We start from the raw sequence: 15,244 nt of genomic DNA, 5'->3' as shown, positions 1-15,244 counted from the left end.
TATACCTAATTTACTCAAGGGGAAGAGAATTTTCAAACAAAATAATTTTCAACCCCAATATTGCTTTTTTTTTTTTTTTTTCAGTTACTAAACCAGAGAAATGCCTTAAGCAGTAAAATGTTGAAAAGCCGAAGATTTTTCATGCTGGTTCAAAATTGCTGCCACTTACATTACTATAACCATGCATCCACCCAGAATGGCAGCCCTCTGTTTATTTTGTTACTCCAGGTGCTTCTGTAGTGTATACAAGTGGTAGCCAGTGACTTGGCTATTGTTATGAGTTTGTATTACATTTTGTACTGTTTTGTGTTCTGTATTGCTCCAAGATTGTATTGCAGTTCTTTATTTCTAATTTTATTTTGTCTCTTTTCTTTGAGGTAATTATATTTGCATTATAATGTCAAATGGGTAAACATTTTCTTGCTTCAAAATACTATGAAATTACAATATCATACAGTTTAAAATTGTGAACAAATGTGCTGATTATGTTCACTTTGCTTACTTTAGGAATTTTAAGGCTATTCTTCTATTTTCTTTTTTAAAGTTTAAGAAGTCCCACAGCATGGCTTTGTGTGTGTATCTATCTGTATGTGTGTGGGTGCATATGTGTGTGTGTGTGTGTGTGTGTGTGTGTACAAGGGGACTCTCTTAGTGATTTATGGATATTAAATGATTTGTCCAACTTGTGAGTAGGTACAACCAGAATTAGAACTCAGATCTCATGAGTCCTCATATATTGATCTTTCCTCTCTACTTTTCCGCCCTTGATATAATTAATATACCCAATCACTTGTCTTGGTCTCTGAAAGTTAAGTAAAATAATTTCAGGTGTGAATCTCATCCAGCATAAAGTTGTGAAGGCACAGATCAGGGGAGGTGGATAGCATTAAAAATTTTATAGTTACTAGTTGGGTATTTTGTGTCTGCTTGGGCATAAGGTATAAATAATGAGAGTTACAATAACATAACTTATCATAAACTTTCAAAGAAAATTACAGAGTGTTTTATCAGGTCAAAATAATTTTGGATAACTTGTAGGGTTGATTTGTTCACCCCACTTTTCTCGTGAATTAACTATAATAGTAAAGCTCATTTTCTTTAGACCATAAAATGATGGAAATGAAAATGCCTGAGAGTGTTTAATTTCACTCCCTTGAACTATGATAGGGCAAAACTTTTCTAAGTAGATGGATATACACCTTTTTCAGAAGATTCCCTGATCTTGTAGAATGAACAGTAGACAGATATTTAACTAAGCTCTTATAGAGATTAGTAAGATATGCTCTCTGAATTTTTACAAAGAGTTTAAAATATGAAGAAGTCATATGATCAATACTTTATTACAGGCAGATTATAATAATGGTCATAAAATACACATAAAAAAGACATGTTCTGGGAAATCAGAGTAAGACAGGCATCTGTAGCTTAGGCATGTCAGGAAAGGCTTCCTGATGGAGGCATTAAGATGAACATTGAAGGATGTGTAGGAGTTCAAGAAGGACGGGAGGTGGAGGGGACTGGGGTTGACGTGCATGTATGGAACAAAGGCCTGGAGTCTCTGGAGTGTGTGTGACCCAAGCAAGGAGGGGCACAGGTCACAGGTAAGGAGGTCCTGAGAGGTATCCCTGCACAGGGAGTGGAGACAGAATGGAGACAATCTTAATGGCAGAGTGAGAATTTATAGATTATTCTATATGATGATTCTGGGCGGTCAGTGCACGCTCTCGAGCCAAGAGGAATTTGAGGAGAACAATGCCTAGAAAGATTAGTCTGGTGAGTTGTGTAACAGGGATTGAAAGGGGAATGTGACTGGAAGTGGGGGGGGCAGAGAAAGAGATGTAACAAGGGTGGCGACAGAAAGGGGATTTGGAAGGAAGTAGTTGATGGCAAGAGATTTCCTGGACTTGGCAATTGATTTGATAAAGGGGCAAAGGAGACAGAGTAAGCAAAACAAAGAAAAGAAAAAGAAAAAACAAGGACCCCTCCCCTTGGTGTTTCTGTCTGGCTGGCTGGTAGCAAGGTGGCTCTATAAGGCACAGAGAAGTCTGAGGAGCAGCTTTTGGGGTAGGAGTGTGGGTTGTGGATGGCGAATAAAAGATCACTTTACATCTAAACGAAATGCCTCCTATGTCAGCTTAAAACACTGGACATATAAAGGATTTAACACCTGACCTTTTGTTTTTCACAGGGCCTATGTGATTTTCGTGCTGCCTTTTGCTCACAGCCTGTGTTTTACGAGTACATCTTCCCTGAAGAAAACTGGCCCGGCTTGTAGTTGGAACAAAGTATAATTTCCTGAGTTGGAAAACAACATTAACGATAACAGTAGCAGTAACATCAACAGAGATCACAACAACCGAACCCAGAAAATCCAGCTGGAGCGGTGAGTGTGCAGCCCTTTTGCTCGCTATCCCATGAAATTCTCCTCATTTTATTGCTTCCTGCTTGCTCCGTGACTCCATGCCCAACTTCAGCCTGCTCGGGTGAGCCTGCTAGGGGTGCCCCCACGCCATTGTGCGCACTGCCCTAGGATCAAAGCATTCTTTCTCCATCCTCATCTACCTCTTCTCCCTACTGCTTGTCTGCCTTCTCCTGCAGGGGGTCAGGCTGGCCACATTTCCACGTCCCAGTGCCTAGCCCTTTTATACAAAGTTTTCTTTGTTAATCAGGAGAAGTAAATGCAAATCCTCTCTATGTACAATGAACTGCTTTCAGAAGAAGGTGTGACAGTGATATAATGACCTGGTGAATTTTCAGACAAGGAGGATCAAAATATCTTGTTTTTATTTTCCAGAGATTAGTATTTGAGAGACGTGTGTGTGTGTGTGTGTGTGTGTGTGTGTGTGTGTGTATTTGTGTGTAGATATGTGAGTGTGCGTCTTTTTGTTCACATTCTTTCTCTGGAAAACAATATCAGTCTGAAATAGAGCAGTAGAGTCCTTGAATTCTCTTCTTTTCCACGTCTGTGTCTGAATCATTCTTAATATTAGTGTCAGTGCAAGAAGGCTTTGTGATTGAAACTGCAGGATTGTCTGTGTGCCTTTGGTGGGTTAATGAACTTTCATATCTAAACTTAGCCTGTCTTTCTCATAGTCCCTGGTTAGGGTTGAGAGGGGTACGTGGTACGTGGGCTACCTCCTGGTCGTTGGTTGTAAAGCCAGATTGAACTGGAACATAAGCACTGCCCTCCATCAGGTTTCTCTGCAAGATATTAATAAAAACACAGCGACCGTTCATTCTGTTTTTCACTTTTACTTGTCACTACTTCTTGCACCAATCAAACAAACAGTTGGTCATCACTTAGTTAAAGTACAGGTAAGTTATGAGGCAGTCTTTTGAACAATGCAGCGATCTTTGGGTATGGCTTACACTTGAAGACCTTCTTGGATGACATCCTAGGTAGTTGTTATCATTTCAGAGAAAAGATGTAAATTGAAGAGGCCTGTGTCGTGTTTTATTTAATTTCTCCTTCCTTTGTTAGCATGGTAGAACCAAGAAGACGGTGGCTTTATTTGACCTCCTCTCCATGGGAATAGTAACTATAATGGATTTAATTAACTATGTGGTATTGACGTAATTAGTTATCCTGGTGATTATACTTCTTTAATAAAAGCACTTCATTTGAGATGTGCTGGGGTCTGCAGTGGCCCGAGCCCTACCCCTATACTTCATAACTGTCTAGACATTGGAACTGCGTACATATTTTACCAACAGCTCTTGAGAGAGGTTATCTTGCATGGCTTAAGGTAATTGGGAACTAATGATTTTGCCCCCTGGTTTCAGACTCCTTTGCTTGGAGAGCAGAGAAACTGTTGGGGGAGGGGTAGCCGCTCATTCCGCGCAAACTAAAAGGAGGGGGAAGGGCTGTGTTTTGGAAACCATATGCTCTTAGGAACTGTTTCTCTTTATGCTAGAGTCAGAGAGTAACACCAGAGGGAATTGGGGGGTGTTTAATCCATGGGTGGACTGTATAAATACATTGAAATAAATGTACACAGTGTATGGAGACATATGTTCACATTAACAGGAATCCCGGCTATGCACTTGTCTATTAACAAAAACGCAGTCCATTTCAGTATTAAAAGTACATCACTGCTTAAATCTAGTCAGCAGGTGACTGACAATGTCCCTTTCACACAGCATAGTGGACAATGAAGTCGGACTGTATGGAAAAAATAGGACAAATATAAAAGAAGAAACATATAATGCAAAAATTTCCATATGAACATGTCAATAATAATATCCCAAGAAATCTCAAAGAGGAAGAGAACAAAAGCAAAAAGATTATCTAGCTGTGCCTGGACCCGTCCACAATAAAACATCATGCTTAAACCCCCTTAGTCTCCTCACTATTCAAACTTGGGTGATGGACGGGGAGTGGGGAAGGATGTGGGAGAGGACGGGAATGGTGTGGGCATGGAGAGGAGGTTGAGAAACCTAGCTGAAATAGGCTCTGCTGAGGAATAATAGGTTTTGCACACAATCCCTTTTGCAGCTAGAAGTGCTATTTCTTTTCCAGTCTGTTTTATTTGACTCTTCTTTTTTCAAAGCTGTGCTTTCCCCTGTCACCTCTTCCTGCAGCTCTTTATCCCGCAGTACTGTGCTGCCTCCCCTCCACGTCTCCCTGTCTGGAGACACGCAGGGAAATCACTGCAGGCATCTGACTGCTTCATGCGGCACAGGAAGGAAAGCTGTGGGTCATCCTAACAGCCAAACCCATAAAGATGCACCATCGCAAAACCAAACAAATGGAAGAGAAGTGCCTCAGTGGAGGTACCTGCTAACAAGACTTGTTCCTCTGCCATGAGGGATGCTCCTGCAAAAGCCTCCATCCCTCATTAAATCAATAAAATCAAGTGTCCTTTATTTTAAGCCTCTGCACTGTAATCCAGTAGCAAGGAGAGGGGCCCAGGCTTTTCATCTCATTGTTTCAAAACAGATCGTTTGGTTAGAATTGACAAAAGGTTCATTCCTTTACCTTTGTGGAAATGTCAGTAAAAGGCAGGTGCTGGGCATTCGGACTCCTTTGCTCAGTAGAAGAAAAAACGGAGAGAGAGAGAGAGAGAGTGTGTGTGGGGGGAGGGGGGATCTGTGACAGGCTAACTGCATGTACTGAAGCCTTCTAAGACATTTTGTTTAGCTTGATATTGTGCTGCAGTGAGGAGAGAGGTGGAATCTATTGTGTGCCAGCTGCATGAATCGCCGGATTGAAGTCTAACAGCCTCAGATCCTCTTTTATACAGTAAAGGGGAGATTAAAGCAGGGAGCTCATATGTCACAAAATAGAGGTACAATGCAGTTCTGGCTTGCTTGGTGCACTCAGCCGGCATTTGATCCAAATTTAGCCAAAGGGAGTGAACAAAAGTGTGCTGCCATCAGCCAGGGAGGTGACAAATGTTGGGCTGTAATATCCAAAATTCCTTTTCTGTTTCCAAAATGTCATCGCTCCTTTGTCAGCTTCATTATGATTGAATCTATGTATAGTCACAGACCAACTGGAAACAAACAAAAAACACCCAAACCCTAGCTAAATTATTCTACACCTGCCTCTTCCTAAGCTGTGTAATTGATACGGAGCACAGGGGAAGGTTTGTTTTTTGTTTTTTATCTAGGATTTACAACCCCAGTTATTTAACAAGTATTTGCTGAAGGCTATAGTATATTCTAGAAGTTAAAAGGGATACACAAGGAATCTAACACATATCTTTCTACTCTCTAAAAACTTGCAGTTTGGTTAAAGAGATAAGATAGGCAGACTGACTGACAGACAGACATGCACACACACATACTCTTAGGAACAAAGGCAGTGGAGCATTTTGTTTAGTGACTAAATATGGGAGCATAAACAAGAAATGCTATAGGAACTCAGAAAAAAATGAGTTTTGAGCAAAAATCTTTTTGAAAGCAGAGTAGAAGAAGGGAACAATTATGTTTGGAGTACTAGTCGTTTTCGATATCTGACATGTGCCACATCATGTCAGACAGAGTGTGTCTATAGTTGTATTATTATCATCCCCATTTAATAGACAAGGAAAGTGAAGCCCAGAGAAATAAGTAACTGCCCAGAGTCACATAGTTGATAAGAGGTGAGCAGGAATTTAAACTCCCAAACTATTCACTCTTCATCACATCCCCAACCTGCTTGGCAAAAGAATGGAAGCGAGACGCTCTGAAAGAACAATCAGCCTGGCATCTCGCCTCTTCCCCCTCACTAAGTGAATTCTCCATCTGTCCTCCCTGAAACTTCCAGGCCCTTACCTGTTTCTGTTTCAACTGAATTATTAGCCCCTTTCTCTGTATTTAGATTTCCTTCCCTGGACAGTCTTCATGGTCACATCAGTAATAAAACTTTATTTCTAGACGAGATCATACTGGTGGCTTGTCTAAGGTCAAACAGGTTATTAGTTGTGAGCATGAGCTACGATTTGTCTTTCGAAGCCCAGCCCAGTGTTCTTTCTGGCAGCCCCCACTGCGTTTCTCACCTGCATGCTGATCTTCAAGATGGGCTTCTAAGACCTACCAAACTTCTGCTGTGTTCACCATACCTATCACACCCCTACTATTTGCTTTTCCTTTTGCTTTAGAGGAAACCTCAAGGAAGATGGAGACCCATGCAGCTCCGGCCATCTGCAACACCAGGGACTCCAATCACAATGGAACAGTCACGTCCGCTCACTGACAGTGCTACTCATCTCTTTTTGAGACACCCAGGAGCCATTCCAGACATTCTGTCTTTTCAAGTCCTCCATGTAGCTGGTAGATGATCTCCTCTTATATCTTAATGCGAACATGGACATCATCTGACATGAGATACCTCATTTTCACTTCAACACTCATTTCCGGCTCCCTGTCCTCGTTCTCCCAACTGCCCTGTCCAGTGCCAGAAGAGCTGCCCCTCGCTGGCTTTCCTACACTAAATGGTAGGGTTGCTGAGGGCTGGTTTTAGGGCTAGTGTCCCTTTTAGCCCTCAGATTTCCCCCATTCCATCTCAGAAGTCTCAGGTGTGTACACCCCAGCTACATACTGCAATCAACATCTGAACTCAGAGAAGCGCCTATAAACATGGATTTGTAAAATCTTTTAGGCTCATTATGCTATTATGCTAAAAATCCGTATATGCATTTTTATTTTTTAAATAGGAGGAAGAATCCACATGCCAAAGGAACACATTTATAATTGTGGGATATCAGGCACCATTGAAAATGACTAAGGAATTTTAGAGACAACAGTCCTCAAATCACATCACCTCTGGTAGAAGTCCATCTTCTGTGTCTAAATGGACAGCCTGCTCTGCTTATCAGCTCAGTGCTAAATCTTCACCTGAAGAGCACCTCCCGTTCTTTTAGGACACAGCTTGTTCTCATGATTTTCTGGCCCTTTCTCTGACTTTTCTCATCTCTACTTCCTGACTCTCCATGGATATCTTCCCCTTGGGATACACAAGTTCACGCAACTTGACAATCCTTCATGATTCTGTTGCTGACTCTAACAGTTCTGTATAGCTCCTCTCTTTTACTGCCCGAACTTCCAAATGCATGTTGTATATATTCTCTGTCCCCGTTTCTCACTGCTGCCCATTCTTCAAATTTTTGATTAACTTCCAGTCAACAAAACTTCTGGTGGCAATCTATTAGGTCCTTATTCTCCTTAATGACTTTTTGAAATCCAGCTCTTCTAACAAACACTTCTTCTAGAATAATCATTCTCAATCCTATCAGACCCTCAATTCCTTTTAAAACAAATGCTTGTAATGCTGCCCTGTCATCCTGTAATGAAATGCATTGACAATATAACTTTCATACCCACATAATTTTAATAACTCAACATAACGCCTTAGTTGCATATCAATGAGAATTAAAGAAAAGTTATTTCTAATAAAATAATATTCATTAATATATAAAATCACCATTAATACAATAGATACAAAAGCAGATTAATACAAATGTAATTCAAATATCATGAGCAGCACTACCCTCAAAAATATGAATCTATGAACTGATGAACAAGGTTTGATAAAGATTCAAATAAAGCAAAGAACAACACAGTAGTTGCATTTCTAGAAAATTTGGTATATTTAAAAACATGCAAATAAATTAGGTCCTAGGCTGAAATAATTGTAACTTTTTTTTTAACATGTAGGGATGTCCATGAGTCATTCAAAAGTTTGTTTGATGCAAAACAATTCTTCATTATATGGGACTGTCTCAGACTTTGCAAGATATGTAGCATTCCTGCCCCTACTCCCACACAATGTAAAAATATTCTCCAGTACTGGTTGGCAACCAAAAATTTCTAAAATACCCCTTCATGGGTGGTGTGCTACCCCTTAAGAATCAATATTCTATATTATCTCGTCTTTGGTTCAAGTGTCATTTCCCTTTCGGCATCTCAGATCCCTCTTTATCCTTTGGTGGGTTATTGTTCCGTTTCTCCTATGTCCTTTGTGGATATTCTTCAAGGCGTAATCCTTGGCCATCTCTCTCTCTCTGCTTTGTTGAGACATAATTTATACAGAATACAATTTACATATATATATATCAATGAGTTTTCTGTGTCTAGAGTTTTACCTGTTATAGAATTTCATATTAATTAAATCATACAGTACTTAGTGTTTACTAATCATTTCTTCTACAATATATAATCTGCTATTAATCCCATCCTGTGTCTTTATTTCAAATATTGTATTTTTCACCTCTGGAAGTTTTGGGTTTATTTTTACTTTTCTGGGGTTTTTTTCTGAAGTATAGTTGATTTACAATGTTAATTTCTTCTGTACAGCAAAGTGACTCAGTTTTATATATATATATATATATATATATATTTCTTTTTCATATTCTTTTCCATTATGGTTTGTCACAAGATATTGAACATAGTTCCCTGTGGTATATAGTAGGACCTTGCTGTTTACTTTTTTGTTTTTAACAGACTATTTTTTAGAGAAGTTTTAGGGTCACAGCAATATTGAGCAGAAGTATGGAGATTTCTTATATACCTCCTACCTGTATACATGCATAAAGATTTACTTTTAAAAATCTTATCCATTTTTTTACCTTATCATGTTCACACTTTTTTCTACCTTCTTTAATATGAAATATATATATTCATATATGTGAAAATTGTTTTAAATTCTTGGCCTATTAATTTTATTACTCGTGTTACATCTGTGTGTGTTTCTATTGATTTCTTTTCATTCTGTCTTTCTGTTTTTCTTTGGTCATGTGTCATTATGTTCCCACTTTTTTTCAGGTATGACAGTTTTTCATTGGCTACCGATATTGTGAATATTATGTTGAGGAATGCTGGGTGTTTGTTTGTTTTGGACTTTTCCTGGTGCACATTTGTTTGGAATCAATTAGATAGTTTTAGGGTTCATTTGAAACTTGCTGGAAGCTAGGTGGGTTGAAATCTAGAGCAGCCTTTTGTCTAAGACCAATATGCTAATAGTCTAAGGCCGCTACTAACTTCTAAAAATTCTACCCAGTGCTAAGTGCCTTTCTACATTGGCTGGTGGGAACATGAACCAGTCCCAGTTTTGTCTGATCTCTGGGAGTTGTTTAGTCTACTGATATCCAGTAGATTTTTCTCCAGCCTTTGGTAGTTTCTGCTCCTGTATGTACAGACCAGGACTGAGACAGGTACTTGAGGGGCTGTCTCTGCAGTCCCTGGAGCAGTCTCTCTGTGTCCTTCCTCTCTGATATTCTGCCCTAGAGATTCTAGCCCATTTGGCCTTTCTGCAGACAGAAATGTGGGGCAATTGTAGGGCTCACCTCATTTGCTTCCTTTCTTTCAGGGATCATAGTCTTGAAATGTGTACTTTTGAGTATTTCCAAATTCTTGTTTCGTATTTTTTACTTGTTTCAGTTAGGAGTGTAAATCTGGTCCCTGTTAATCCATCATGGTCAGAAGCAAAATTCTCCACTCTCCTTGAAGGGTCCATCATTCATCCAAATATAATAGTTACCTTTATGAGGCTGTCCCACAAAGCTGAAGCTCACTCGGTGACCTGTCACTCAGACATGTTATGTTGTTAGATTTCCAACTGTACATTAGTCAGTTCCACATGAATTTTTTCCTGTCTTGTCAAAATTGACAACTTTTTTCCTTTTTCTTAGGGTTCACAAAAGACACTGTTATATTTTTTACCAGATATCCAGACTCTTCGTTTTGAAGTTATTTTTGAATCCTTATACTTTTTCACTGCCCATATGTCATTGAAGTCCTGCAGATTCTTTCAAAATTTCTCATCTGTCTTGTTCTCTCTATACCCACCGCCACCAATGTAGTCAAGATCTTTGTTATCTCATGTCTTCTATGTAAAAATATTTTGTAACTGACTCTCCGCTCTACTCTCTCCCACACTAGTTCGATTTGCATAAAATATTATTCATTGCATTGATGTGTTTACAAAATAAAGTGTAAAAGGCTTGCATTGGAATATTTGACATTATCCAGCTCTAACCAGTTTTTCATAACTTCTCTTCCACACTAGCTTTAACTTCCACTTCCAACAAAACCCTGAGGATATTCTAGTACATGGTTGCTCCTCAGTGTTTTGTGAGCCTGTCATGCTAATTCAGGCCTCCACGCCTTTGCTCATGATATTATTTCTGCTTAGAATTCCCACCTCCATTTTGTCAGATTTTCTTTATGTCCTGCCTTCTTGTAAGATCCAGTTTAATTTCCACTTATGATAGAGAAAATCTAACATGGATCTTTCTCTAAGCTCTGGACTAAATTTTTTCTTTTCTACACCTATTGGCTTTTAATCACATGATGTTACAGAGTATTAGTCAAGGACTTATTGTGGTCTCCCAGACATTCCCATTCAATATACTCAACCAATCACACCCATGCTGTGATGGTGTGTACAGCAGGCGAGAGGCCAAGTGCTGACCTTCCAGATTCCTGCCTTGCTTGAGTTGACCCCATGACTTCTTTTATGCTGTGTTACCTTTCCTTCCTACATTTTTTCATTAGGCTGTTTGTTAAGGAGCTAAGTGAAGCAAACTGAGAAAGGGAAGAAAAAAAGGAGGAGAAAAAGAGAAATTTCATTTATTTGAAACAAGAAAATAATGAGAGTTTTTAATATATAGATAGAAACAGATCTGGTAAAGCACTATGCACATAATTCCAGAAGGAGTTCCAAACTTTCTCAGACAATTGTTTGTGACGCGAATATTGTACATCTACCAAGAAGCCTATTGTTGAGCACTTTCTTCTTGGAAGAAGTATAGTTATAGTGACGAAGAATGCGAGTGTGCTCAGGAACTTCTTTGGGTTCAAATCTCATCCCCAAAGCTTATGAGATGTGTAACTGTAGGCACTTTGTTCTCTGTTCTTTGGCTTCTTCATGTGTAAGATGGAGATACTATTAATCTCTACTTCACAAAGTTGTGAAGCTTAAATGAGATCTTCTCTGTGTCCAGTGGGCTGATGGGAGGAAAGATGTTTTGGTGACATTTTCAATCTCCTGTTAGTTGACAAAATAAAAAAAAAATAGACTGAGATGGATAGAGTTTGGTTCTTTTGGTTTGGAATAAGATCTAATTCTGGCCACCATTCAAAAGTTTTTGACTCCTGGAAACAACAGGTGGATGAGGCATCAGAAATTCACTGTAAGAGCTAGTTCATAAAACTTAGTTAAGTTTTTGATTCAGCTTTGTCCATCTCTTCTTTTTCTTTCTCACATATTCTCCTCCAGCCTCTCTTGGGTGGTCCCACAAACCTCAGAATTTCAGATTTAGATAGGATTTCAGGTATAAAAGGGGCGGGGAGAGAGAGAGAGAGAGAGAGATTATTTTGAATCTCATTCAATGAAATAGAGACAACTGATTTGAAAAAAAATTAATCAAACTAGTTATTCAGGCACATAGCAAAATTCTCCTCTAATCCTTTCTTGATTTTTCTCTTTTTACTTTTAAGTGCATTCAAATAAACATGTTTGTGCAGATGTAGTAATATATAGCTGACTCTACAATCACCTATGGCATCTTCAGACTGGCTTCTGCCTATCTCATATGTATCATAATCTCCTATCATCTACACAAGTATTCAGCTATAAGCATCTGTCGAGTGATCCATTAGCAGCACCTTGACAACATAATCATGATTCTAAGCAGGAGGAGTTTAGGTGGAAGCTCTTCAAGAAAGAATTCAAAATTTAAGAGAAGCATAAAGCTTAGCAGAAAAGATATCTAGGTCAGAATCCATCACCTCTGGTTTTCAGGTTCCTAATTTTGTTCTCACCTTACATGGTTCTATCAAACCATTATCAAGCAATGCTGATTAAGTTTTCCCCCTGCCTACAGCCGTGTTAGGATTCTGATAATGTGAATTAATTGGTTATGGTTCCAGTCATTTGGAAGTTTTCTGAAAGGTATTGTTTCTAAGCCTTTTCATATTTTAATGTTAAACTGTGTTAAGTGTTACAGTATGTGGTGAACTCCTATTTAACGATAGTTTATTTTTATTTATTTAGTCTACAGATAAAAAACTTAAGGCACATTTCAGTAATTCCAAAACTCCCTCATTAATCAGGGACATATAACTCTGGAACCACTGATCGCTCACAGTGTATAAAATTCATGTATAAAGGTGATCAAGAGACACATTGGAAGTAATATTTTAAAAGAATGAAGTGCCAACTTTGGGACGTATCCAACAAGGAGTAAATCAGTGTGGATTCAACGGTATATCAAAAAATTGTTACTCTTCTTTTTATTGTGGTGTGTTTGTGTGTGTGTGTGTGTGTGTGTGTGTGTGTGTGTGTGTGTGTGAGTAGGAGAGAATGGGTGAAATTACAGAGAGTGTGTTTGGAATTAAGGCAGTAATAAGACATCTGTTGGTCATTATTGGTCATTATTATGTGCCAATTGGTCATTATTATGTGCCAATCCCCATGTTTTATACGCATTATTTCATTTATTTCTCACCAAAACTTATGAATTAAATATTATTATTTTCTCCATGCTTTAGATAAGAAATAAAAATTTAGAGGAGCTAAATAAATGGCAGAGCGAGGATTCTAGCAGTTCTGCCTCATGCTGAATCCTGAATGTCGGAGTGCACTGTGTATATGAAACCACCTGTCCCCAGTGGTATAGCAGAAATAAGGTCAACAATGGCTAATGCCAACTCACATCCATGAGATGCTTTGTAGTTTACAAGGCATGTTCACACTTTTTATTTCCTTCAAACCTCTCAGTATTACTGTGAGATAGTAGTTTTATTATTACATACACTTCACAAAAGAGGAAATTGAGAATTGGGGGGTGCTGAATAAATTACTTAAGTTTGAAGAGCTGGTAAGACATAAACCCAAGGTGAAACTCAGGCCTCTGATTCAAGATCCCCTTACTATTTCCACTGCATTTCAGTGCTTCCAGATGTAAACATACAGTTATCAAAATCAAGCATGTGTATGCTCACGTGTGCTAAGTATAAACTTAAGTTGCCATTGTTTATCTCTCTTTTGTTAATAAATAAACCAAAAGATAATCCTGGTGGACTTTGGGCTATATGGCATCTAACATACACCACGATAAGATTAAAAAAATCTCTGAATTATTGAAAAATAATTTATTTACAACAGGCCCAGCATAGAGAAGATTAGCCCCTGGCTCTTGGTCTGGCAAGGATGTCCTCATAGGAAAGTTAAAATGGGGAGAGATAGTATTTAAAGAAAAATATCACTGCAGAACCCTTGACATACATCCCACAAAAGAGTTAGGAGGGAAATGAAACTGGAAAGGAAACTCTATCAGATTTCTCGGACAGGATTTAGCTGTGACAGTTTTATCCAGAGGTGGACAAGATATTTTTTCTTCATCATGATTTATGATGTATAAGAACTAACTTTCCTGTCCAGATGATCTTTGCCATTTGCAGTGACTGCTATAATCATTATTAGATTTTATTGTCATGGAGTGGAAGTATTATCTCCAGGAAACTTCATAAAATTACTCTCTTTCCAACACAGAAATCTGTATTGGATGTTAATCATTATCCAATTGTTTTTAGTAACAACTAGCAAGAGAGAAGAGCACATTGGACTAATGTGGGGAAATATAGAGAGAAAAGCCAGGAGGCTGTGCCATTTGATGGGAAGGATAGGCGTGATTTTGGTGCTGGGAGACCTTCATTCAGTCACTTGGTCATTCAACAAACATACAACCTGCCCTATGCAAGATGCTGTTCCAGGTACTGAGATACAGCACCGCTAGCTCTGAGCTTGTATTCTCATAGTCAAGTGAAAATAGCTAGGTAGCAGCACATGCTGGTCTCTCTTCCCCCATCCTTTGTAGCTTTCTCAAAGAATGTCATCAAGGCACACAACGCTAGTATTTTAGATCAAATGTATTTTACCTGGAAAGAGGTACAATAAGCAAAATGAGCCTGGAGAGAAGAAATATGTTTGGAAGAAGCTGTTTTGCTTTTTCTCCTTCTCCATATTTCCCGGCAGAGTGGAGGCTTGCAGGATAGGGAGCAGCAAATAGTGGTGAAGCAGACTCAAAACAATAGAGCAGAGGATGTGTTTGAGAATGTGTCAGAGTCTGGCATATCACCCAGGAGCTGGTGAGGGCTTAAGCCGAGTGGTATGGAAGGTTATCTCTTCCCCTTGGGAGAGTCTCCAAGATAACTCAGATTCCTGTTATGCCAGGATTATTTCTGACATAAGGTTTGTGTGGGTTACGTAATGTCTTCTACTAGCAGGATTGATTGTACAATGAGAATTTCACTCTTGGGAGATATTTCTTCTGCTTTCATAATGTATCCAAGGAGATAGGGAGAACATGAGTTGGGGAATCAGAAGTGGGGGACACAAAGTCCCTGAATTTTGAGAATGAAATTTTATAGGCTTGGAAAGAAGTATATAGTAAAATAAACATGGTTGAAAATGACAGTTCCCAAGGTGTGGTCTGGGAACTCCTGGGTGCCCTCAAGACCATTTTGGGGGATCCATGATGTCAAAACTATTTTCATAATAATAAGATATTATTAATATATTAGTTATTATTTTCACTCATTCTCTCATCAGTGGTTTTTCATTTTCCAATGGCTTGATGAGATGTTTGATATTACAACAGGTGGAATGTAGTAGATATGAGAATCTAGTTGTCTTCTATAAGCAAGACATTTAAGATATTTGTAGAAATGCAAACCAATGCCACTTTTCTCACTACTTTTTGTCTTTAAAAATATAGTTGTTTTTATAAAAATATATTGGTATATTGGCAGGCAATGT

General features: G+C 38.7%; 1 long non-coding RNA gene across 1 annotated transcript in view; it reads left to right on the top strand.

Annotated features, from left to right (window-relative positions):
• Nucleotides 1–15,244, top strand: part of LOC117196669 (uncharacterized) — a 183,424-nt gene that overhangs the window by 26,971 nt on the left and 141,209 nt on the right. Inside the window, exon 2 of the long non-coding RNA XR_004476954.2 lies at nt 2,189–2,383. This is a non-coding gene — a long non-coding RNA (uncharacterized LOC117196669). The remainder of the gene's footprint in view (nt 1–2,188; nt 2,384–15,244) is intronic.

The sequence above is a fragment of the Orcinus orca genome, chromosome 12, assembly GCF_937001465.1.
Source record: "Orcinus orca chromosome 12, mOrcOrc1.1, whole genome shotgun sequence".
Classification (NCBI taxonomy): domain Eukaryota; kingdom Metazoa; phylum Chordata; class Mammalia; order Artiodactyla; family Delphinidae; genus Orcinus; species Orcinus orca.
The sequence above is the reverse complement of the archived record's forward strand: the minus strand, read 5'-3'. Positions and strand labels throughout refer to the sequence as shown.